At 34.0% G+C, this 26,107-nt stretch overlaps 1 long non-coding RNA gene across 1 annotated transcript in view; it reads right to left on the minus strand.

The window, feature by feature from the left end:
• Positions 1-8,025: 8,025 nt before the first annotated feature.
• LOC131047853 (uncharacterized) overlaps positions 8,026-26,107 on the minus strand; it is a 61,543-nt gene continuing 43,461 nt past the window's right edge. The window contains exon 2 of the long non-coding RNA XR_009372029.1: positions 8,026-8,355. This is a non-coding gene — a long non-coding RNA (uncharacterized LOC131047853). The remainder of the gene's footprint in view (positions 8,356-26,107) is intronic.

Consider the following 26,107-nt stretch of genomic DNA (forward strand, 5'->3'; position numbering starts at 1 on the left):
GGTGTCGGTGGTCTGAGTGCCGGTGTAGAGTGTCATCTATTGATGCCGGTGAACTATCTTGCCGGTGTAATAGGATTGTAAGGTTGCCATTAATGACAAAACCTTCAATCACTTACAATGTCTCATTGGAGTGTGCATATGCCAACATCTACCCCCCTCTCTCAACCACTAGATTCTAGATTTTTGCTTCCAAAAGATTTTCTCCTGCTTCAAATTTTTCTTCCATTCCCTTCTTAAAGCGTCCTCTTTGCAATGGGTAGCATCAAGGAGGTCTCCCTGGTCCATCCACCCTTAGATTGCAGATAATTTGCTACTAAGTTCCTTTTTATTAACAAAAATATTTCCAAAAACGTTTTTGTTCCATCCCTTCACATTTCTTCGAATTAGATCTCATTTTTTAGTCACCCTAAACATTGGTGTTCCTGTGACAAGGGTGTTCCACAATCTTTTGATGCAGTCCCTAAACTTTGGATGAGAAGTCTACATTATTTTATAATGGAAAGGGTAACCTCCCTTGGTGCATTCAATAGGACACACCAAGAGTATGGGATTGTGGTTTGACACCATTTGAGGTAAGGCAAACAAGGAGGCATTGAAACCAAGATCCCAATTGCACGAGATTAAGATTCCATCCAGTCTAACTTGGATGAGATGATCATCTTTCTTGTGATTAGACCAACTCCACATCCATTAGCCCATTCTTGTTAATAAAGTTAGCTAGGTCCGTCATGCTATCAAAATAATCTAGGAGGCCCCCAAGCTTTTAAGAAGGGAAAAGAGGGAGTTGAAATCCCCAACAACCATCTAGTGAGCATCAAAGTCACTTTGGACTAAAAGGTAGACGTCATTCAAGAGGGTAAGACGACCCATTCTAGTGATGGGGGGCATAGACATTGATAAGAAACCAGGAACCATTATGGGAAAATAACTTAGTAACAAGGAAGTTGATTGAGGAAGAGACAAAAATGACATAAAATCATAGGGGATCCCACATAGTAACCACCCCACCAGAGGCCCCAATGACATTACTGATGAGAAATTAAGAATCAAGCCATATTTTAGCAACAATGGTAATAAAGGAGGTCTCAGTCATTTTAACTTCCTAAAGTAAGAGAACATCTACCTTGTTTTCCAGAATACAATCCGCATATTGTTTTTAGGGACTATTAAGGCCCCAGATGTTCCATGAAAGGATCTTCATTTCTTAACTTTGGTTGATGCCTCCAGGGTCATCTACCTTCCATTGGCAATTTCCCTAGTTGCTTCCTTTCGTTGAGATAGTCTCTTCGATGAGCGAACCATCTTTCTCCTCTATGTAATCCAACCATCATCACCAAAGAGGAGACAACTACTTGATGAGGCCCCCAACGAAGAAAAATTCTTCAGAGGTGCAGAGGGAACTGCCACGCCAACCGAACAAGTTTGTACAATCATCTTATTCGGAGCCTTGGAATTTGGGGTCAGGACCTCCCCAGTTTTATTAGCAGGAGTTGAAGGCTGGTCTGAGATCTCCCCCTCTTCCAGAGGTGACGCTCCCAGAGTGGGGCCATAACCAACCATATTTGCAGAAATTTTATGTTGATATCTATAATCTAATTAATACATGTTGAACAAATAAAAAATCAATAATGGCGATGGTCATCCTTTGTGTCACGTCCCTGATGTTCAATCCTTTATCTTAATTATTATGGTTCTTAAAACATCACATATGATGTCATACAAATTAAGTGTGGATCATCCTATTTTACCTTATCTTCCCCATTTGTAAACATGTGGACATCAATGATAACCTTTGATGGTCCTTAATAACTAAGGTCTTGAAGTTGGTATCAAATGTGCTTCTTATTGATCTTTTCATTGAGTATGTGTATAACTTAGAATACTTGTGATTGGAGTTTTATTCAAATTTTGTCGAGTAGACAAGAAGATATGCATAGATTGATACATATTAAACTATAAGAGGTTTTGTGTAGACTTGAGCATATGCCTAGATTATTGCACCATAAGTATTTGTATTCTTTAAATGCTCATGCATGTATGCGTACTCGTATATGCCTTTGTAAGAAGGTATGTGCTTAGATTTAATTCCTTTGTGTGCTCTTATAGGCTCTTGAATGCACTTATGTTCTCTCGTATGCCTTTGCATGCTCTTAAGCATTCTCGTAGCATTCCTATACTCATGTATATCATGTGAGCTTCTATATGCATGATTGTGTGTTCGTTGTATATTATGTGTGTGTTGGACGGGTGTCGAATATGGAAGAATAGGGGAGAGTACATCTTGACACTTGATTTACCTACCGATAATCAATATAAATCTTTGGCCAAAGTGTTTAATGAATATGATGTATGTTGATTTCTTTTCTTACCTCCTACCATATCATGGAAATAATCCTTCATAGTCATAGGTGATATGCATGTTAGATATTTTCACGTTGCACTAAGATTCCATCCCCTGCTAGTTTCGAGTCATTAGACATCCTCGTGTCGTCTGTGGTATGTTTGTGGGGGGTAGATGCTAGGAGCCCTTGTATTAGCTTCCAAAGGCAATATTGTAATAGATTATATTTATATTGTGAGACTAATACTCACTATTGTTTTTCTCTGCTTGGGCCTACATAAATTTGGTGTTCATGTGTTTTTTGTGCTTTATGCTTTCATGATTTATTTATGCTATGATTAAGTAATTTTGAGGTTCAAATGAATTCCGAAATAAAACACTAAATAAAAATATGTTTGTTAGTAATACAACATCAATCATTACAATATTACCAAATTATGTTATAGTTAAATAATATTGAGATACTTAACATACTAAAGTACAAACACACAAAAATTAACACGTCCAATTTAAAAATATTTCACAAAATTCACTTCAACCACACACAAAGTAAACACTTAAGTTAAAATACATCAAAGTACAAACACACACAAAGTGAATGCTAAAGTTCACAAACACTCAAACATGCAATGTAGGTGAATGTTAAAGTACACTATTCACACAAAGTGCATTTAAAGTTCAAACATATAAACACATATCAAAGTACAACCACTTTTTATAGCTTGTTCAAAAACACAATCCGTACATATGCAAAGTAAGTGTGATGTACTAAAGCGAATGTGAAGTTAAAACACATTTCACACATAGTTTTTGAAAAAAAACACTTCACAGACAAAATAAATGCTAAAGTTTAAAAATGCATATAAGTGAATTTCAAAGTTATTAAATAACCATTTTAAAACACACTTCATGGAAAGTTAGCTCGACCACATACAAGGTCAAAATGAAAAGTTAAAACACACTTCACACATACAAAGTAATATACACCAAAGTTCAAACATGCACATAAAGTGAGTACCAAAGTTAGAATACTCATGAAAGTGATAATAAGTTCAATCACACCCACCCACCCACACAAACCTACAAATAATAAGAGGATTAAAAATAAGTGAATGGTAAAATAACTTAAACACACTTCATACATAGTTAGTTCAAACACCCTCCCCACACCCAACCCACACAAACCTATAATTTAAACACACTTAGTACAAAGTTAGTTCAAAAACTAACTACAATTTCAAACTTCAATCTTGCATCTAATAGATTTATCCAAGCATTTACTTCAAAGAGAATTAAATGAAGACATCATAAAATCATTCACACCAATCACACATGAACACCAATATTTTACCATAGTGAGCGCCATACTCAAAAAAATAATTCACTATATAAAAATGTTTTACAAAGAGAGAGCTCACTACTCCAAACTTACAGGGCAAGGCTAACTACTCTTGGGGCAAAATATAAAAATGACTTGCAAACCTAATGCTAACTACAACGGGGCAAGATACATTACAACTTATAGAAAAATAATTGTACAAACAAAGGCATCTTGACATGTTGATTACAAGTTTTGACTCATTTTAATGACCCATTTTGGATACCCATTTTTATGACTTTTTTTTATACCCATTCTTATGACCAGTTTTAAATACTCATTTTTAATGACTCAATTTATGAACAATTTTTATTACCCATTTTTTTATCCTTTTTTAGTACACATTTTTATGAGCCAACACCCTTATCCGATGCAAACTAATGCATGCATTTGATGGCCCATTTTTAAGTATCAATTTTGATGGCTCATTTTGGTGGCCCATTTTTAAAACCCCATTTTAAAAACCTATTTTTAGTACTCATTATTATGACCCATTTTGAGTATCCATTTTGATGACCCCATTTTTAGTACTCATTTTCATAACCCATTTATAATATATGACCATTTTTAATGTCTCATTTGTAGTAGCCATTTTAATGACCTATTTTTATAACTCATTTTAATGACCTATCTTTATAATCTATTTTTTGTACACATACAAAGTGAATGCCAACAAACAATATAAAGGGATGTCAACATTACTCAAGTGAAAGGGGGAAAGTTCATATACAATTCCAAGAACTAGTGGATGTCAAAATGAAACACACTAAGCATGAAAGTTTATAATAAAGTCCAAGTGCACATTTCATATAAAGAAACACACACTCAAAATGGATGCCAATAATCAATCTAAGGAGATGTCAACAAAAGGGGATGTTTAAGTTCATTAACAAATTTCACACAAAGTTGAAAAAAGACAATAAGAATATGCCAAACTCCAAACATGCACACAAAGGAACACCAAAGTTATCAAAATAAATGCCTTAAGTTCAAATACAGTTTCAACAAACAACTAATGGATGCCAAAATGAAACACATTAAACATGAAAGTTAAAGTCACTTCAAACAAACAATTAGTTCATATGTCAAAATTCAAACCCATTTTGATGACCTATTTTTATAATCTATTTTTTGTACACACACAAAGTGAATGCCAAAAAAATTCAAACCTATTTTGATGACCTATTTTTTGTACACACAAAGTGAATGCCAACAAACAATATAAAGGGATGTCAACATTACTCAAGTGAAAGGGGAAAAGTTCATATACAATTCCAACAACTTGTGGATGCCAAAATGAAACACACTAAGCATGAAAGTTTAAAATAAAGTCCAAGTGCACATTTCATACAAAGAAACACACACTCAAAGTGAATGCCAATTAGCAATCTAAGGAGATGTCAACAAAAGGGGATGTCAGATTTCATTCACATTTTTCACACAAAGTTGAAAAAAGACAATAAGAATATGCCAAACTCCAAACTCCAAACATGCACACAAAGTGAACACGAGAGTTCTCAAAATAAATGCCTAAAGTTCAAATATAGTTCCAACAAACAAACAATTAGTGCATATGTCAAAATTCAAACACGTGCATATGCCAAAGTGAAACATAATAAATAAATCAAAGTTCACACACACACTTAACACAAATGATAAATGAATTTTAAAATGAAGCACAAAACAAACATATTTATATTACAATTTTCACAAAAGGGGATGTCAAATTTCATTCACATATTTCACACAAAGTTGAAAAAAGACAATAAGAATATGCCAAACTCCAAACATGCACACAAAGTGAATCTCAAAATAAATGCACGCAAATTGAGCACCAAAGTTATTAAAATAAATGCCTAAAGTTCAAATACAGTTCCAACAAACAAACAATTAGTGCATATGTCAAAATTCAAACACGTGCATATGCCAAATGTGCACACACTTCTTATAAAATGCAAACAAAGTGTGAAAAGTCAATTAAAAAATTCAAACTTAGGCTTCCATAATAAATAAATCAACGTTCACACACACACTTAACAGAAATGATAAATGAATCTTAAAATTAAAAAAATTCAAATATACACATGCCAAATTAAAAACATTAAAAAAAAAGGACATCAAGCTTCATGCTAGAATTTGAGTATGCCTAATTTAAGAATGTTTTCATAGAAAGTTAATTTTAACCACACAGAAGGTAAACAATCAAGTTCAAACACATCGGAGTACAAACATATATCATATAGAGTTTGTTTAAAGACTAATTAAATGCAACTTGGTAATAACACAACATTCATAATTAAACCATTAAAGTTCACACACTAAATAATAATTCAAATATACACATGCCAAATTAAAAACATTAAAAAAAAGGTTAATCAAGCTTCAAACATAAAGGTTATCATGCAAGAATTTGAATATGCCTAATTTAAAAATATTTTCATAGAAAGTTACTTTAACCACAGAAATTAAACAATCAAATTCAAACACATCGAAGTGCAAAATTAGGCATATTCAAATTCTAGAAAGTTACTTTAATAACACAACATTCATAATTAAACCATTAAAGTTCACACTAAATAAAAATTCAAGTATACACATGCCAAATTAAAAACATTAAAAAAAAGGGTTAATCAAGCTTCAAACATAAAGGTTATCATGCTAGAATTTGAATCACATAGAAAGGAAACAATCAAGTTCAAACACATCAAAGTACAAACACACACAAAGTGAATGTTTGTTCACACACACTTCACACCATAGTTCAAACATGCAACATAAGTAAATGTCAAATTACACTATTCACACAAAGTGAATTGGAAAATACACAACAAAGTTGTTGTCAAAGTCAAATGACATTTCACAGGCAATTTGTTCAAACACACAATCCATATTTAAAGCAGATGCGAAGTTCAAACACATTTTACATATAATTTATTTAGACACAATTTACAAATATACAAAGTAAAATGTTTAAATTTAAACATCAAGTAAGTTCACTTCATATATGGAGTTTATTCAAACATACTATATTAAAGTACAAACACACAAAAATCACACAAGTTCAAACACATCAAACTACAAATCACACAACGTGAATGCTTTTCACACACACTTCACACTATAATTCAAATATGCAACATCAAAGTGAATGTCAAAGTTAATACACACTACAAAACATACAAAGTGAAAGGCAAAATTCACCCACACTTCATAATATAATTCAAACATGCAACATAGGTGAATGCCAAAGTTAATACACTATTCACACAAATGAATTTGAAAGTTCAAGCACATCAAAGTATAAAACACACAAAGTGAAAGCTATTTCACAATATGATTCAAACATGCAACATAGGTGAATGTAAAAGTTAACATTACGTTCAAGCATATAAACACATACCTTATCAAAGCCAAATGACATTTTCACACGTAGTTTGTTCAATACAAAATAAATACTAAATTTTAAATATGCACAAAATGAATGCCAAAATCAAATTTCAAACATGCTTCACATAAATTTAGCTCAAACACACACGAAGTAAATGTCAAAGTTAAAACACACTTCAGTTAAAGTTAGCTCAACTACACACAAGGTGAAAAAAAGTTAAATCACACTTCACACATAAAAAGTTTGAACAATTAATACATACCAACATAAACTAATAAGAGAACTAATAAGAGGATCAAATAATTTAGCCACACTTTTATTAAAAGTTAGTTCAAATAAATTTACCCACACTTAACAAAGTTAGTTCAAAATACACACAACATATTAATATATACCAAAATTCAAACACACAAATTAAATGTCAAAACCCAAGCAAACACTTCGTAATAAAGTGATGTCAAAGTTTCACACACATTTCACACAAAATTAAAAAATATGATGTCAAAATTCAAACATACTTTGCACAACTAAATGACACAGCTTAAACACACACTACATACAAACAAAATGTTAAAAGAACACACACTACATACAAATGATAAATAATTTCAAGCATACAAATTAAATGTTAAACAAACAAAATGTCAAAAGAACACACACTACATACAAATGATAAATAATTTCAAAAATAAATTACTAAACAAACATGTATAAATTACAACTTGCTAATAACACAACAATAATTATTACAATATTACCAAACTTATAATTAAAGAATATTATGATACTTAATAATTACATTGCTAGTTATTTAGGCAGTGAAATAAAATAAAAATTGAAAAAAATTAAATTTTATGCAGTGAAAAATAGTCTAAAAAATTAAAAAATATTAACATAGACACTAGACAGAAAAGAATGGGCTAATGACCAATTTTTGCAGCCTTAGGAAGGGGAATGGCTAATGACCATTCTTTGCAGCCTTAGGAAGGGGGCAAATTCAACCCCTCCCAAATAAAAATAATGGTATTAAAAAATAAAGATTGCCTCAATTTACAAATTACATTTACATTTATTTTAACAATTGATTAAAAAATGCAACATTTTTATCAATTTTAGATATCAAATACTGCATTCAGAAATCCATTCAATATTTAAAACATATTTCTAAAATTTTATAAATTGCATTCATTAGTTGACTTCAGCAGCTACCTATTGGAGCTTCCTTGGATTTTTGTACACTGGCTCAGCCTGTCAAACAGTCAACATCAACCATGGTTTAAATTTGAATCGATTTTCCAGCCAATAAAATATAACAAAGTATGCTCTTATACAAACAATTTATATATTTATTTTTGCAATAGATTTCTAGATTACCCTGTCCAATTTTATATCTATTTTCTTTCTAAAATAGCACTGCTCTGTTTGTTACAAATCATAAAGCACATCCCCCGTTTTGATGCACAAAGCAAAATATGTTTACATTTATTTTCTACAGGAATAGGGATTCCATAAGGATTGTAATGACAATGAAGTATTTGGAACTATGACAAAAAGATGCAAGTGAAACATGTTTTCCAGGGTTTGTAGAGGGAAAAAGGAAAAAGGAGTTGGGATGAAAATCATGACAAATTCAAATCATAGATAGCAAATGCCATAGAGGATGCAATAACATTCCAGAATCAAGGAAACAACAAGATTATTGGAAAAACAAAGAAAAATGCTTAAAATAATAGACAGATTATATAAAATGAAAAGTTCTCTTGTAAGTGCTAAAATTAGGACAATTATGCATGTTCCTGAACCATAATCAAGAAGAATTGTTCCTTGAATAGATCAGAGGAGAACGAATGTCAATGACAATAGATACATATATTGCTTTATGACTTTTGCTGCTTAGAATGACTTGGATTGGGTTCACTGAGCCCTTCAAGGAAGTTATAATATCAAATCAAGAAAAGTTGTCTTGGATGAAACATATGGACTACCTGCTGGGGACTGGACTATAACATTCAGGCAGTCCATGAGAAAATGAAGTTATAGATCCTTCTCTGGGATCTATAACATTCAGGCAGTCCATGAGAAAATTAAGCCTCACAGATGCAAAATCAGGCACAGAAACCCATAGTCCAGATCTTCTTGACTTCTCTGTTATAGTGGTATACAGAATATCTCTAGTGGTATACAGAATATCTCAAGCTTGGGATCCAGCAATGTGAAGGTGATCTTGGACAATCATATCAGTAGACCAGCAATTCAGATAGATGTTATTGGATTCTTTGGGGGCAAGGACTTTAAGCCAGATGTAAGGATTAAAGACTTGACAAGAGTGGCTTCAAGAGTCTAAGGAATGAACTCAGAGGCCCAAAGCAAAACCAAAATGATTGGTATAAATACACGCAGATTGGAGAAGAGGTCGTCCACAAAGCAAATCATTACGTGTTGGTTATACTCTCGGGCACCAGGCTAAACCACTGTCCCAACTAAACTTTCTTGTAGATTTGCTTTTCCGTTTTTCTTAACCTAAACACTACCATGACTAACTACCAACCATCATAGATTACGCCATTAAAAATAACTGTATCAGGTTATGTGGCATCTGTCGCCTAGCTGTTAAAGATGATAATAAACCCATTAACCCTCGAATTTATAGGTCTAACTAGTCCAAAAAACTGTTATAGAATTCTTTCAGCGTATGTTTTCAAAGATTGCTTGGGGTGGAACGGAAAGTTTCCCCAGTGCTTATCAGGCAGCAACAAAAACAACACAATCATTTCTTTAAATACAAACAATAGGCAGAATAAATTGAAATTACCAAAATGAAAATGAAAAATGCCTGATATGACCATAACAGAAGACCATAAGTGTCAATGTTAGACTCAAATTCTTATCTTGTTATTGGAACATGTTCAAGTTGCTTCTTATAATTTTGGAAGAAAAATACTACATTTTCAGGTGTGCATATGGCTGCATTACACTGGACTGTCAAAATTAAAAGCTAATTGTAAATTTTCAAAGAAATTCCGATCAAGAAAGATTATAAGCACACCATTCAGGTCATTTAAAAAACAAAGAAACCTCGGGATGATCTTGTACAAAGAGAATACAATTAAGGAAACCCACACCTATCATCCAGCAGAGATATGGACTCACGATCCCATAACAAGAGCATAATAAAATTAGGGGTCTTTGAATACACATATCACAAGATATTAGGTGTGAAGAAAACTCTCCTAAATTTAGGGTTACAAATCATAAATACAATACCAGAATCAGAGATAGAGTTGCATGCTACTCTGAATGCAGATGATGAAAGTGGTATTGTAACTATGCCAGATCCAGTTGGTTGTACCCACTCACCCAACTGTATCCATCTGGGCTCCTAAAGCCGATCAAGGGCTTTGGATTGCGAGGAATCCTCATCCTGAAGGACCTCTTGATTGAGGCCAGACTTAATCAAGGAATCATTGAGACAATCTATTCATATTCGTGATCAGGGATAGACTAAAAATGCATGCATATTCATCACTCATAATCCACATTAAACACTGCTATTGAAAAAGCATACTCACTGTTTAAAAGAACTAGCTATTGAAGCCAAATCACACTACCAGATTTATTCTTCTTATAAGAGATGCATAGTGCAGAATTGAAAATGCAAATAAGTGAAGCAAAGGCAACAGCTGAGAGTAGCATTTGGAAAAGCAATGCCTAATTTTTGATATGGGCACATCATATAGACTATAACAAGTGACAGACAAGACATGAATTGTTTGACAAAATGTTTCAATGGCTGCACAAGGGATTTAAAAGAAAAATTAACAAAATGACAGTTTACGTAGGATTGTAATGGTCTACATATTGGAGCTCATTGATTTTTTTTATTTTTTCAAAATCTGTCCCCCATTCCAATAAGGTCCTAAATTAAGAAGAGAGGACCAACCTAAATTATATTTAAAATTCATTTTTAATTTCAAATATAATAAATATGTTACAGTTCTTTTTTTACAAGTATATTGCAAAGCACCATAATCACATATATCAGTAGTCAGCTTATGACATGGTTATCACAATCCATTTATAGTGAAGATCAATGATCTATTAGAGTACAAATACAATAATAATTGCATCTCATGCATATTTCCACCACTTTCTCAATATTTAATTTTCAAAGAGTTGATTTACACCTGAATGGCATTCTAAATAGCATTATATTTGTCCCGGAATTGGAGTGACTATCCTTCGTTATGACCTCATTTCAAAAAAGTGGATGGTTTCACTTTCCTTGAACTCCAAGTTTATAGGAAAATATACATACTTATCACCCCACAGCTCAGAAAGAGGCCCTTTTCAAAAACATTAGTGACCAGAGCTTTTAATTCTCGCATAATAAGAAGCATTTGGTACAAAAGAAAAAGCTCTTGTTTGCGATCTTCAGAAATGATGGATGAAGTAGAAAACAAATAAGACGGGCTTCCACAGCACAAACACATTGGCAGAGGATTGAAGTTTCAACTGACCAACTAAATAAATCTCCTTACATTGAAAGAATTTCCAATAAGATTGGAAGAATTTTGAAGCACCCGAACTTCAAGGAAATTATCATTCTTGTTGAGCAAGATAAGGCAGATTCTCATGGATTAAGAAGAATTAATGAAGCCTAATTTGTGTATTACGTATGGGCATTCATTTCGACAATATGGAGAGTAATGCTATTTTGTTTATTTAGTCTTCATTAGAATATAGTCCCTTTTATTTGTTTTTTTAGTCTTCATTAGAATATAGTCCCTTTTATTTGTTTTTTAATCATACAATTCAAATCACACAAGATCAATACAATTCAAATCACACAAGACAACACATAAAGCATTGCAAAACAACACAACACATTTCAATTTTAAAAAAATTGAAGATAATATACGACCTCACACAAAGCATGCTAAGACCCACTCTTTGGAATGACTTCAATCAAAACATCAAGCCAAACCAAACCACTTGACTCAATCTTGTAATGGCTTGACTTTGGAATGACTTCAATCATAACATCCAGCCAATTGACACCATTCTTGGAATGACTTGGATCAAAACAATGTTTTCTAATTCCAATCCCATTTGACACATTAGATTTCATTTCTTTGTAAGTTTTTATTCGACGCACTTACAATTAAGCAATACCCATTTGACACATTAGACTTCATTTCCTTGTAAGTTTCATTTGACGCACTTACAATTAAGCAATACCAATTAGGTGTTCCTCTATAAAAATTGGTAACACTGCCATAAATACTCTCACTGTATATCAGTATTCATAGTGGATAATCCAACATGGATGATACTCTATGGCTAACCACACACGATAATCAAACATGGATTAAAGATTAGTAATCAATTTTCTACAATATGCCCTTATAATCGATTGCATCTATAGGATTCAAGAAATTAAAGATTAGTGAACCAAGAAAATATATAATAAATTACTTAAAGAGTGAAATATATAGAAAAAAATAGAAATTGAACTAAAATACGAATGGACCATGAGAGGGACAAAGTGTCATGGACAACATATGAAGCTCTCCTATAGACAAATATTCACAAAGAGATAAAGTTTAACGATACTTGAGAAATCTAAAGAATGGCGATTACATGAAAGAAAATCAAGAATGGGTAGTTTAAAGAGCCTAAACTATTGACTTGGTATTATATTCACCTAAGCTATAAAACCATAATGAGGTGAAATAAATTTGTTGAAACTAGTGATGAAATTATACATAAAATCGAGGGATGGAGCAAGGTATATATTTTAAGAATTGACCCTAAAAAACTTATAAAAATCTTGTGAAGCCTTTATATAGAGACCTAATCCACATGATGATTTTTGCCTTAAATTGATCTTAAGTGATGGAGTGGGTGACTATTTTTATATTAAAATATATATATATATATATATATATATATATTTAAAAAAAAAAAATTGCGGACAATTGGGAAACCAAATTTCATTCTTGTTAGTAATCTATTTTGTAGATTAGGACCTGATTTTTTAATAAAATATTAATTGAGGTGGCAAAAGAAAACTTTTTTTTTTATAATTTTATAATTGAGGTGGCGAAATAAGGTTAAGTTTATAATTTTTTAAAGGGAGATCACAAAGTAAGCCTATATTTCTCAAGGTGGAAAATTAAGCTTAAAGTACCTGTAGTACCCCTACCGTAATCGATCTCTAACCTTGGTTTAATCTTGATTAGTTAATCGTAATATTATGTATAGTCAGATGTTGATTTAACGCATAGCTATTGATGTGGTTCTCACACTAGTTGTATGCAGGTTATTCAGTGTACCTATTTCGTGATTTTAGTATTGGACTAACGCTTTCATTAGATTTTATAAATGTATGCATGTATGATCTTTTGTTGCAGGAGATTTCAGGTACGAAGTCGCATGAGTGCGAGGTTCGTCGTCACCTGGTTTTGCAGGTTTGAGCATACTTTTTAATCCTTAGAGTTGGATTAGGTGGTCGTAATACCCTAGTCGACCTTAGTTGTGCTCTAGTGAGCATCGCCGTTCGTCGTCGGTAATCCCTGTTTGTTTGGGTTTGCGAGTCGTCTGTTTGGTTGACCTTCTCGGTTTGCGTGCATGGTGTGATTGGTTAATTTGATTAATTAGTCCTTAATAATTTTCTTTATTAAATATATGCGTTTGTGCATTGAGGATTAATGGATTTAAATTAATCAGGTATTCGTTATGCGATTTTCGTTGTTAATGAATTGCCTGTTTTAAATTTGGAGTAAGTTTGATTAAATGACTGTTTTCGAATATTTAATGCATTTTATATATGCTGATGAAATGAAGTTTTGTACTTTATCGCAACAGAATTTTATTGAAATCTGTTGGATTATTATATTAGAAAGGTTAAATTTGTTTAATTGAGAAAATCGTCTTGAATTGATAAAGCAAGTTAAATTGTTAATAATTAGAAAAGGATTAATTTTATGAATTATTTGTAAATAAAAGATTTTTTTTCCAAAAATAGAAATTTGGAGTCAACTCTTCCATATTACCCAAATTTGGGGAAATTGGAAGGGATGGACATTTTTGGGGGAATTTTTAGATGGAAAGAAAATTGGGAATGATTTTGGAGGTTTTTGGGAAGGAATGATGCTGGACCTGGCAGGATTGGGCTCTCCCTCAGCCATACCAGGATTGCGAATTAAGGTAGGATTCTGAATTTGTTATTGAAAATCAATTTGATTGTTCATTAAGAATTTGGCTGGAAATTTTAATGGAAATGGGTATTTTCCTCATTGTTGTTGGGTGTTTGTAACCCCTGTTTTGGAATGGATGAATACCTTCAAGAATCTTGTTACCAAATCAAATTTCGTGGAAAACGGATTTCATTATAAACCGAAATTTATGAACAATTTCGTTGTTGTTTCAAAAGATGAATGGGGGAGATTTTGAACTATGTTCTATATGTTTTTTTTTCAGCGTTGTGTTTTAATTTATAGCGCTGTGTATATACCATTTTATACCCGTGTATTAATCCGTGAGCAATATTATCGTTTTTTTTGCTGTGCGTTGTCATTGTATGGGGCGGATCTGGGCGTTTATTTGATTTGATTTGGACTGTGTTTTGGGGTTGGAGGCGGGGAGCGGAGCTCCCCCGCTCCTCCTCCCCTCCTCCCCCGCATGTCCACCGGTTCCCCCGCTCGCACCCCCCACCCCTTACCTCCGCTCGCCTTCGCTGTAGCTTCGGCTGCGGCCCACGGCGGTGGCCGCAGGGGCCACGGTGGCCGCAGGGCGCCGCGGCACCTGCGGGCACCACCGTGGGCGCCGCCTGTGTAAGGTTACCCTGCGGCGAGGGTTAGGGCACGGCCCGCCCTCGCCCTAATTTTTTTGCATGCGTTTTCCTTGTTAAACATAGTTTTTAAAATGTTTTTTTTTAAATGCATTTTTTTTTACCATTCAAAAAAAAGCATATGTTATGTGAGGACTTTTGGATGTATGCTATTTTAATGTCGAATATTATAAAATGGGTTTTTGTTCCTTTAATGTATGTTTTTCCCCATTCAAAAACAAAAAAAAAAACATGTGATTATAATATTATTTTAATGATAAATTAATTAGTTCTTAAATCTGATTAAGGAGGCATAATAGTGGCAAATGCTAGTTGATATTGATTAATGTTATTATGGAGTTTATAGGCTATTGTCATTCAACTTCATTTCGTGACTTTGCCCCTTTTTAATTAAGTTTTACAACTGTTATTTCGCAATGGATTATTGTTGTTTTGTTCTCATCATTTGAGTGATTGAAAGTAGTGAAATATTTATCGTTGGGCAGTGAAAATTTAAACGATATGTTTTTGATAACGATTATCTTCATTTGGACTTCCTTTTTTTTATATTTATATTTCCATGATCCGTATGGTACATCTGGGCTTGAGAAATAATACGAAACTGTAGAGGTTGGTTTTAGCCCAGTATGTTAATGACGTTCTATTGGAGATTAAATACCTTGTTTAATTGCTTAATGGTTGTCAATTTTATTAACATGAATTGGTTAAGACTCTTTACGGCTTTATATGCCTGTTCGATGCTTGAACCTTAGGAGTTAGAAAAACCAAGAACAACTTATCCCTTGATGAGGTAGATAACTGTAAGTTGATTTAGATCTTGTAGAAAACTTGATCGCCTTGTAATGTTTAAATCAATTTGAGGAAATATTGTCTTTTCTGATTTTTGCCTTGCGAGTTTAATTACTGTATTCACTTTAATTATGGAATGGCATGTTTTGCTTTGTTTAGTAGGACCCTGTCGTATGGATGATTTGGTGTTCCTGTTTTAGTCCTCGATTTCCGAGTTGACTGTTGTATTGTGGTAGTGTCGTTTTGATCATCTCCTCCTCGTTGTGTGAGTCGAATAATGATTCGTGGTTAACCTTAGTTGTCAGGTCTCTAGTTAGAGTACTGTCAGTAAGTGATTACCCTTGAGTCGTGTTTGACCAGATGATTGGTTCTCTCTTCTTGAACTCCGTTCGTCTTACCATGTGTATTCCGTGGTTTGAGTTCGTCTGAGTTAGTCTAGTGTCGTATGGGAAAGTGGCTTTCGATTGGGGGCCGCGCCCAAAGTGGCTGCTGGATAACCCGTCGAAAGTGAGTCTAATAAGTGATAACCTAAGTAGATTAGAAAATAATCTCTAATTAAGATAATGTGCCTCACACATGGGACGAGTGCTAGCATAGACTCGACATGCTGTGAGAAGGCCTGAAATGGCAAACCATCTTCCTTGTCTTCACGAGAGGATGTGTGGGTCCACATGAGGCTTGGATGGGCCGGAAGTTCGGATTAGGTTGCCAGGGTTACCAGTGTATGGGCCGGGACCTATGAAGACTTGCCATGGTATCCATACCAGGTTGTGTGATGACACTTGTCCCTGCGTTCGCTAGTGTGTTGTCGTTTTGTCCTTTGTGAGTCGTCCTTTCGTCTCTGCCCTTGTGAGTTTCGGTTTCATGTTAGACCCTTGGGTGGTGATGGTTCGGTTTTATGGATGCTCTCATGGACTCTTATGTTATTAGCTTTGTTTATGTTCAGCTGGATCCTGTTCCTTGTAAGGATCGTTTATGTATTGATTGACCGATTTGGTCGTTTGTATATTGCTTATGTATCGCCTTGATGGCTGGATAGTACTTGGTGTAAACCACTTGTACTCTTAACCTTATTATTTATCAGAGGGGGTCTTGCAGTTGCGCAGACCCGGAGATGTAGCCCTTTAGGGGTGAACTCCAAGATCATTATGGTGTTATGTGATGCATTCTCTTCTGTCTCTTTATTCAGCTTTATCATGTATGATTAATTTATGTAAAATGGTTAAGTGGATAATTGGAATTAACTATTAATGCTTATATTCATTTCTTCCTTGAATGCCATGTTAATCGAATGCATAATTGGTTGAGATGCGATTTATCGTAATGCATGTGTGAATTCGTCCTTTTAATGCAATAAGTTGGAATATGGAATAATGTAACTTAGAGTAATGAATTATACTCAGTTGTTGTTGAGAAATTAAATATGCTTGGAAAGATCTCGTGTTATGATGAAATCCTAATGTATTAGATTGTTAGATGTATAGTTTGTAATTTTAAATTGAAAAGCTTGAATGAGGTTGATGAATGGAACTTAATGGATGAATCTTTGTTATGATTTATATTTCCGTCCTTTGAAAGAAATTATCCTGTTATGAATTATCTCATTATTAAGATATTCAGCTTTTGGATTTATTGTGTGAGTTAAGTGAATTGTGAAATTTAAGTAATCTCGTTGGGAAACCCTTTAGGAGTTAGTTGAAGTCTTCCGCTATGTAATCTGAATCTTTGATATCTTGTTGCATCTTATGTGTTGTAACCTTAAAAAAAAAAATTTGCACTCTATTCTTGTTATTTTGGCTTATCCCTTCGGGTTTCCTGGCGGGGCATTACAGTACCCATAAATTTTCAATTGAGGGAACAAATCAAGCCTAAATTTCAATTATTTTGTAATTAAGTTGGCAAATTGTAGAAAAGACACCGACAAAAGAAACAAAGACAAAGAAAACATTAATGGGAGAGGAAGAACACAAGCCCTCGCTAATCCAGAAGAATAGTCTCGTTGCCATTTATAAAAGATGAATATACAACAATCACTGCTTTTTTTAAACGGTAATATACTCAGCAGTCATTGTTTTCAAAAACGGTTATATACAACAACAGTCATTGCTTTTTGAAACGGTTATATACAACAACAGTCATTTTTTTAAACAGCTAACGGATACCCATTCCTTCCAACTTTCATGGTTGTAGTTTCAAAGTCGTTGGTGAAGCACGCTCCACACATGGATGAACCCAAAAATTGTATTATGAAATTATTCATTTATTATTTCAAATGAATAAGATTTTGATATGATGTTTAATTTAGATAAGAATCGTTATATTTAATATGTTAATTAAATAAATTGAAAAACAACTTTAAATATTTATTTTTTTCAATAAAAGTGGATTATTTCATTAAACTTTTTTATTAATATTTTTTATTTTTTACACAGGATTCAAAGAGCATACCAAAGGAAAGAACCCTGGGAAGAAAACCTCTGGTCATAGCTCATAAAATATACCTATAGTATTTAACAGATCAGTTTATACACCCCACCCAGAACCACATACAAAATGCGGTCACAACACACATAATATCAATTTTACATAAAGCCCATATGGTAATTTGCAAAAAAGACAAAACAAAAACCCATCGGATAATTTTCAAGTGTAGACTCCACAACTACTATCAATGGAAGAAGACATAATTTTCCAAAGCCCTGTGCCAAATCCCATGAGCCAAAAACCTTCCTGCCAAAAAAGAAAGTATCAAAAAACCTTTGGAAAAACACTATTGTATCAAATACCATGAGCTCGAACTCTCCTCTAGACAACGAACATGAATACTTGAAATGAAAAGGGAAAGCGGGAATAATTATCATCATGAAATTTTACATCAACATTACTCAAGAAAATCACATAACTATTGCTGCAAACCTTCCCATACCCTAGAAGGAATTTCCTCAAGACCCACCTCTCGCTGATTAGCATTGCTATCAATGGCTAAATTTGCCAAATAAACCGCAATCTTATTAACTTCTCTGTAACAATGAGATAACAAGAAAGATTCGAACAATTCTATTTTTTGTAAAATGAGATCAAGTATATATTGCATATTCCAACAATTTGATTTCTTTTTCATAACACATTGAATAATCACCATAGAATCACCTTCAATTATTAAGTCCTTAATTCTCAAAGAGATTTCCATATCCAATCCAAAAAACAAAGCATGAAATTCCGCATAATTGTTAGTTTTAAAACCAATAGCATGACACTTAGCTTGAATAAAATTTGCATTGTAATCATAAACTACCATGCCTACCCCAACTGGCCTAGGGTTACCATGAGAGACCCCATCAAAATTCAGTTTAAAGTGGAGGAGGTTTCCATCTAGTAGAGCATCTCTTACCTACTGCATCATTCTTTTTTAAAATTGAACCATGAGAGGGTAAAACTAACAGCATCTTCCAAACTCTAGTAACTCTACTATCCTAGTGCGAAAAAGAAGTAATATTTTCCAAATTCTTATAAATAAACGACAAAGCAACCTCAGAGATTGAAGACTCAATTTTTAATAGAACCTCAGACATAGGAGAACTTGTTTTTTTAAATATCTTGTTGTTTCGCTCTAGCCAAACATTCCAAATCACAATAGATGGAGATATGATCCAAAGGCATGCATAAAAAGATGAGGCAAACATAAAGGGCCAAGATCTAAAAGGGGAAATGAGATCCTTACCAATAACAAAGGATATATTTAACTTCTCAAACAACCACTGCCAACATTCATAAGCATAATCACAATGTAGGAACAAGTGTGAAGAAGATTCCAAATTTTTGTTACAAAGGACACAAGGGAAAACAACAGTAATACCAAGCCTGTCCAGTCTCATACCTGTAAGGACTCTGTCCTGAACTACCAACCAAGCAAAGGCTCCAGCTTTAGGAAGACAAGCTGAATGCCAAAACAACTTATAAGGCCAAGATGATAAATCTTTAGCAACCATAAGAGAGTTGTAACCATCTTTAACAGTGTACTTACCAGAAATATTCTTTGTCCAAATAAGCTCATCCTCGGAATCAGAAAGAAATACAATTCTATCCCCCAAAATCTTCTCAAAATCTAATTTCATACTTTGATCAACATCTAAGAAATCAATCGACTTCCATCTAGCTAGCTTAAGGGGTCCACTAGTCACAATTTCAAAATAATCTGCTACAAAAACACCCTAAAGGGAGGAAAGAATAGTGATCAGAGGAGACCAATCCCTAATATTCACCAGAGGTGTGTGTCCATTCTATACTTCATCCCAGAATCTGACCTTTCTACCATTATGAACAATCCATGAGAGATGAGGCAAAATAACTGATCTACATTTACAAAGGAAATTCCAAATAGCAGAACCCGAAGGCAAATTTGAGACTTTAAAAATATACTCTCTCGGTCCATTATTTAAATATTTGGCAAACATAATTTGTGCCCAGAAGGAGCTAGGCTTGTCATATAATTTCCAAACCAACTTAGCACCTAAGGCTAAATTTTGATTCTCTAGACTCTGAATTCCTATTCCCCAAAGTTCCTTAGGCAAACATACTTTATCCCATGCAACTAAAGGGAGTTTCTTCTTGCCATATTTATTATTGTTCCAAAGAAAATCTCTAAGAGTATCTTGTAAACTAACAATAGCTAATTTTGGAGACTTCAAAACAGACATGAGATATATGGGAACAACATTCAAAACAGACTTGATGAGAACAATTTTACCCGCCAAAGTTAACCATCTATGATTCCATGAGAGAATTCTTTTAGAAATGACCGAAATAATCTTATCCCAAAAACCAATCTTGTCTTGTTTAACAAAGAAAGAAATCCCAAGGTAAGTGCATGGAAGATTTCCAGTCTCAAATCTCCAAAAGGATTGCAACCTATGTTGAACCAGTTGTGATGTATCAAGGAAGAAAATCTTTGATTTATCACCATTCACTTTCTGACCAGAAAACGATGCATAATTTTGTATTATTCCTTTAATCACTTTTTCCTCAACTAACGAAGCATGCCCAAATAACAGAGTATCATTTGCAAAGAGACAATGAGAAATACTTTGGGGAATATTCTGAAACCTTATACCTTTCCAAAGCCCCCCACTTTAGGAGCCCTAATAGCCCAACTAAAGGTTTCAACTAGGAGAATAAACAAAAAGGGAGAAAGAGGATCTCCCTATCTCAAACCCCTGGAGGAAGTGAAAAAACCACAAGGAGAACCATTAATCAAAACCGAGAATCTTGCAGAAGAAATACATGCACGAATCCATTTGACCCAGGCCTTGGAAAAACCTAACTTCTCAAGAACAACACATAAAGCCCTCCACTCTACTCTGTCATAAGCCTTCATCATGTCTAGTTTAAGTATCATGGTTGGGGTTCTTTGGGTGGAAATAGAATGCATCACCTCATGTGCTACAATTGCACCCTCTGTCGTCTCCCTTCCAAGAACAAAACCACCTTGCTCCAATGAAATGATCCTAGGTAGAATTTTTGCCAACCTAAGGGAAATTGCCTTCGTAAATATCTTATACAAAGTGTTACATAAAGCAATGGGGCGGAAGTCAGCAAAAGTCTTAGTATCCTCTTTTTTAGGAATAATTGCAATCATTGTAGTATTAAGTTCTTTTAAAACAAACCTATTTCTCCTAGCTTCCTCGAGAGCCAATAAAACATCATTACCCACAAAATCCCAACATTTCTGAAAAAATAAAGGAGTAAAACCATCTGGTCCCAGAGCTTTATCCGGATTCATGGCAAAGACAACACTCTTAACTTCTTCTAAGGAAAAGGGAGACATCAAGATCTTATTGTCTTCCAAAGATACTAAAGGAGGAATATTAGATATAATATCATTGTTGAGATTTCCATTTTCCAAAGATAATAATGACTTAAAAAACCTAACTGCCTCTGAGCAATGTCCTCCGGCTCTATCAATAAATTCTCATTCTGACACTGAATACAAGATATCCTATTCTTACATCTTTTAATCTTAGTTGAAGAATGAAATAATTTTGTGTTCCTATCACCATCTGAAAGCCATAACTCTCTAGATTTTTGTCTCCAATAGATTTCCTCTCTAGCTAACACCTCCTCAAGCTGTAATTTTAGTGGCTTCAATTCATCAAAAACTTGTGGCACCATACCATGTTGAAGCACATGAGTATTAAGACACTCAATCATATCTTGAATCCTTTGTTTCTCCTGAAAAATGTTCTTAAAATGCGAGATATTCCATTCCCTAATATTCAATTTCAAATAACTTAACTTCTTGGCAATCTGAAACATATGGGACCTAGAACAAAAAGGAGCATAATTCCACCATTTCATAAGTAGAGGCAAAAAGGAAGAATCCCTAAACCACATGGGCTCAAATTTAAATGGAGACTTAAAAGAAGCCCTATCCTCAATAACTGAAAGGGAAATTAGAAAATGATCAGAACCCGACACCGGTAGAATAGAGGAAAAAAATTCAAAATCTAAATCAATCCAATTCTCAAATAACAAAAACCGATCTAATTTCTCAACAATCTGAGAAAAATCCCTTCTCATGTTTGTCCATGTGAAAACCCCATTCTGAAACTTACAATAAAAAAGGCTCATATCAGAAATGAAATCCCCAAAGTCATCCATAATCCTTTTATTAGGGAAAACACCTCCTCTTTTCTCATCTAAATCAGTGATAGCATTAAAATCACCCTCGAAGATAATAAAGGAACCATGTCTTAAGGGAGAAGAAATCCTCTTTAATTCACCCCATAACTTACTCTTCCCTTGAATTCCTGACAGAGCATAAATGTTAAAAAGCCAGAATTTAACCTTCGAAATCTTGCTAATAACTAAAGTCAACATCTAATTTGTAGCAGATGCCACTAATTGTACCTCAATATTATAATTATTCTAAAGCAGTGTCAAACCTCCTGAAGCACCACAAGCAGGAGAAGAAAGAAAATTCCACCTTCTCCAAGATGAAAAAACCAAATCAGCAGACTCCTTTGACAACTTTGTTTCTTGCAACATAAAAATATCACACTTAATTAAGTCCATCTGGGACTTAATTAAGCTTCTCTTAACATTCCAAGAAATAATTCTCATTGTCCTTGAGGGGAGGCTGAAGCTCCCCTCTTCCCATTAATGGAGAATTTTTGCTTTCCCCAAAAAAACCTTGCAAATTACGTTTCACAGCCCCTGATCTTGTCACAGGAGGACTAGTCACAGATCTTTTACTCCTCTTTATTTTTACACTTACAGGAGTTATGCATGTTTTCTTAGGCTTACCAAGAGAGACTGAACGCCTCCCTTTCCCACCAGGAGGAGAAAGGGACAAAGTCTTTTGAATTCCAGCACAAATTTCCATTTGAGTCTTAAGATTATTTGGAGGCCTATCATTCGAGGAAGGATGAAGGAGAAGGAGGAAAAAGTGACAAAAACACAAAAAGAAGACTTTTGGGGATGCATACCTCATTTTCGAATTAAAAATTGAAATTAATGAGATGTTTGGGATTTTCAAAAAACAAAGATAATCCATGAGACAAAGTTGCCATTTTGAAAATGGGAAGATATTTTCAATTAAAAAAATTTAAAAAGTAGATTTTATCCTCATTCAAGAAGATAATTAGGAAAATGAAATAAATAAAGATATTTATTTAATTCAAAGACATTATGGATAATTGAATAATTAAAATGATTTATTTAACTATAGGTTAGGAATGAATGAACCTTTAATTAATGAATTAAGATTATTTAATTAAAAGGGATAAATCAAAATTAATTAAATAATACAATATTATTTAATTAATTTTAAAAGGGGAAAGGGGTTTGATGACAGATTAAGGCAGAATAATTAGTGAAAAGGGGTTTAATTAATTAATGAATTGATTAAACCTAAAAGGGAAAATTAGTCAAACTGATGTCTGAGGACCTAAAAGGGGTCAAATTAAGTCAATTTGGGTTGAAATGAATGAAATTGGAAAGGATGCAAAATTTTGAATGAGAAATGAGACGAATGAAAAACTGCAAACTAGGGCAAACCGAGCAATACCGAGTAAACTAAGTCAAAGTGGGTCACCAGAGGGAAAAGAGACAAATGCAATGCCATGGGACTTGAAAAGAGGTAAAAATGAAACTTTTACATATGATTGGGTAGGAAAGAGGATCAAACAGGTTGAAAATGAGAGGCGGGAAGCGACGAAACCCTAAAAAGAATGCCTAAAAACACTAAAATTGAGATGGAGAAAACAGTCAAAATGGACGTTGCTGGAATGAGGGAAGAAAAATTGAATGCAAGGGGGCTAAATCAGGAGTCAAAAAGAAAATCTCACACTAGTAGTGGGAAGAGAGGGGAAGAATCTTGGTAGGTGTGAAAAAGGTTGAACGGGAGGGCCAAATTAGGGGCAAAAACCCTAATCAGGACACAAATAGGCAAAAATATCACTGCAATAGTGATAAGGGAAAGGTGTGACACAAGAGGGGTGAGGTTAAAGGTAAAAAGAAATCCTAAACTTGAAATGGGAAGGTAAGGGAACAATTTGGATAGGACCAGAGATTACTTTAGTGGTGAATATTTGCCAATGGCGAATTTTTCACATCGGCGACCTAGGAAATGGCGAATATTTTGTACCGACTGGGGGTGGCCATGTCGCCAGAACATTATCAATTTCTGTTGAATTCACGGCCCGGTCGCCATATGTTTTATGTAATTAAATGTTTCTATGCGAGGATTTTGCCAATACAATATACAATGGACACACGGTAAATTTAATTTTTTCACCTACACTCTCTGAGGTTGCCTTAATAGACGACAATAATTCGCCTATAGGCATGTGAAGAATTGTTAGCCAGAAGGACCCAATTCGCCCGACATTTTTCTGACATGTGTTTCCATTCACCCCAACTTTCACCAACTATATTGTATTTGTCAATTATTTGGACGACCCATAATCGCCTTGAAAATTACATGTCATGTTATAGTTACGCGAGATTATCCAAATATTTGTATACCATATAAAATTCCCGTGGAATTTTCCATATAAGGATTGGTATAAATACATGCGAAGATCTGAACTATCTCTACACAATCTGGTGGGTTCTAGGCTCTGAATTATGATCAATAGCGAATTTTCAAACTAAGGAAAATCATTGTTGTTGACTGCATTGGCGACTACTAGTGACCTAAAGGTGAGCGATCATATTTTTCAAGTGTTATAATATTATTCTGAATTTATCTATATTTGTTTGTACTATTGAGTTCATTTTTATTCAGTGGGGACCCGTCAATGCCAAGTGGTCAGTCGGGACATTCAGACCTCAGACATCTAGATTGTAGGTCATAGGGCCAATGAAACATATATTATACTTTATAGTCTATTATTGCTTCTTCAACAATTTGATATTTTTTGGCAGCCTTTATTTCGTTGGAGATGTCGAATAGGAAGAAGGGCAGGAAACCTAAATGTGGGGAAGGCCATGAGAGGCCAACAAAAAGAAGAACATTGTCTTCATACTTTGGCTTTGGAAAAGATTGTGGTGAAAATCAAGAAGGTACATCATCACAACTACAAGTACAAATTCACAACCTACATCGCATGTTGAAGATGACGGCGAACCTGATATCTCATACGAGGATGATCTTGAAGAACATTATCTGGTAGATGCCCAAGTTAGCCAGAATGATATAATCGACTTGGATGATAATGCCATTGATGATAATGCACGAAAGGGGAAAAGAAAAGCCAGATCAAAAAAGGATGAACCACAATAAAAAAGGATCGAGAGTGGGATATGTCAGTGAGGAATTTTCAAATTAATTGGGCATCAAACTATCCATTTATTGAACCAGTAGAGAATCCAATTGAAGGTGAGCCTCCAATAGAATGCAAGTGTAATATTTGCACTTGGAAACATAACAAGGAAATTAGGTTGCAGCTAAAATTTGACACCATAGAAAAGCATATGGGTAAAGTTTATGATAAACAAATGATAGACAGAGTTGGAAAACTAGTGATAAGATGGAAAAAAAAGGAGGAATGTAGGATGTGAGGAATGTCGAAGAGTATTATTTTCATGAGAAAATGCAGATGAAGTCTGCCGAAGTTAAAGGTTCTATTGAAGCTATTTTTGAAAAATCAATGCAAATAGAACAATTGGGAAAATCTGTTCAGTTAAGCGTTATTTTTTATATTTTGAGCAGAGGGCGTGCTATGACAGGTTTCCCATCAATTAGTGGATTATTACACTTTTTGAATGTTCCTAACTATCCTAATAGACACTGGTCAGTAAAAAGTGGATGAGAATGGGCAATTTGTCTTGCTGAGGTTGAAAAAAAAGATGTAAAGG

The sequence above is a fragment of the Cryptomeria japonica genome, chromosome 3 (assembly GCF_030272615.1).
Source record: "Cryptomeria japonica chromosome 3, Sugi_1.0, whole genome shotgun sequence".
In the NCBI taxonomy this organism is placed as follows: domain Eukaryota; kingdom Viridiplantae; phylum Streptophyta; class Pinopsida; order Cupressales; family Cupressaceae; genus Cryptomeria; species Cryptomeria japonica.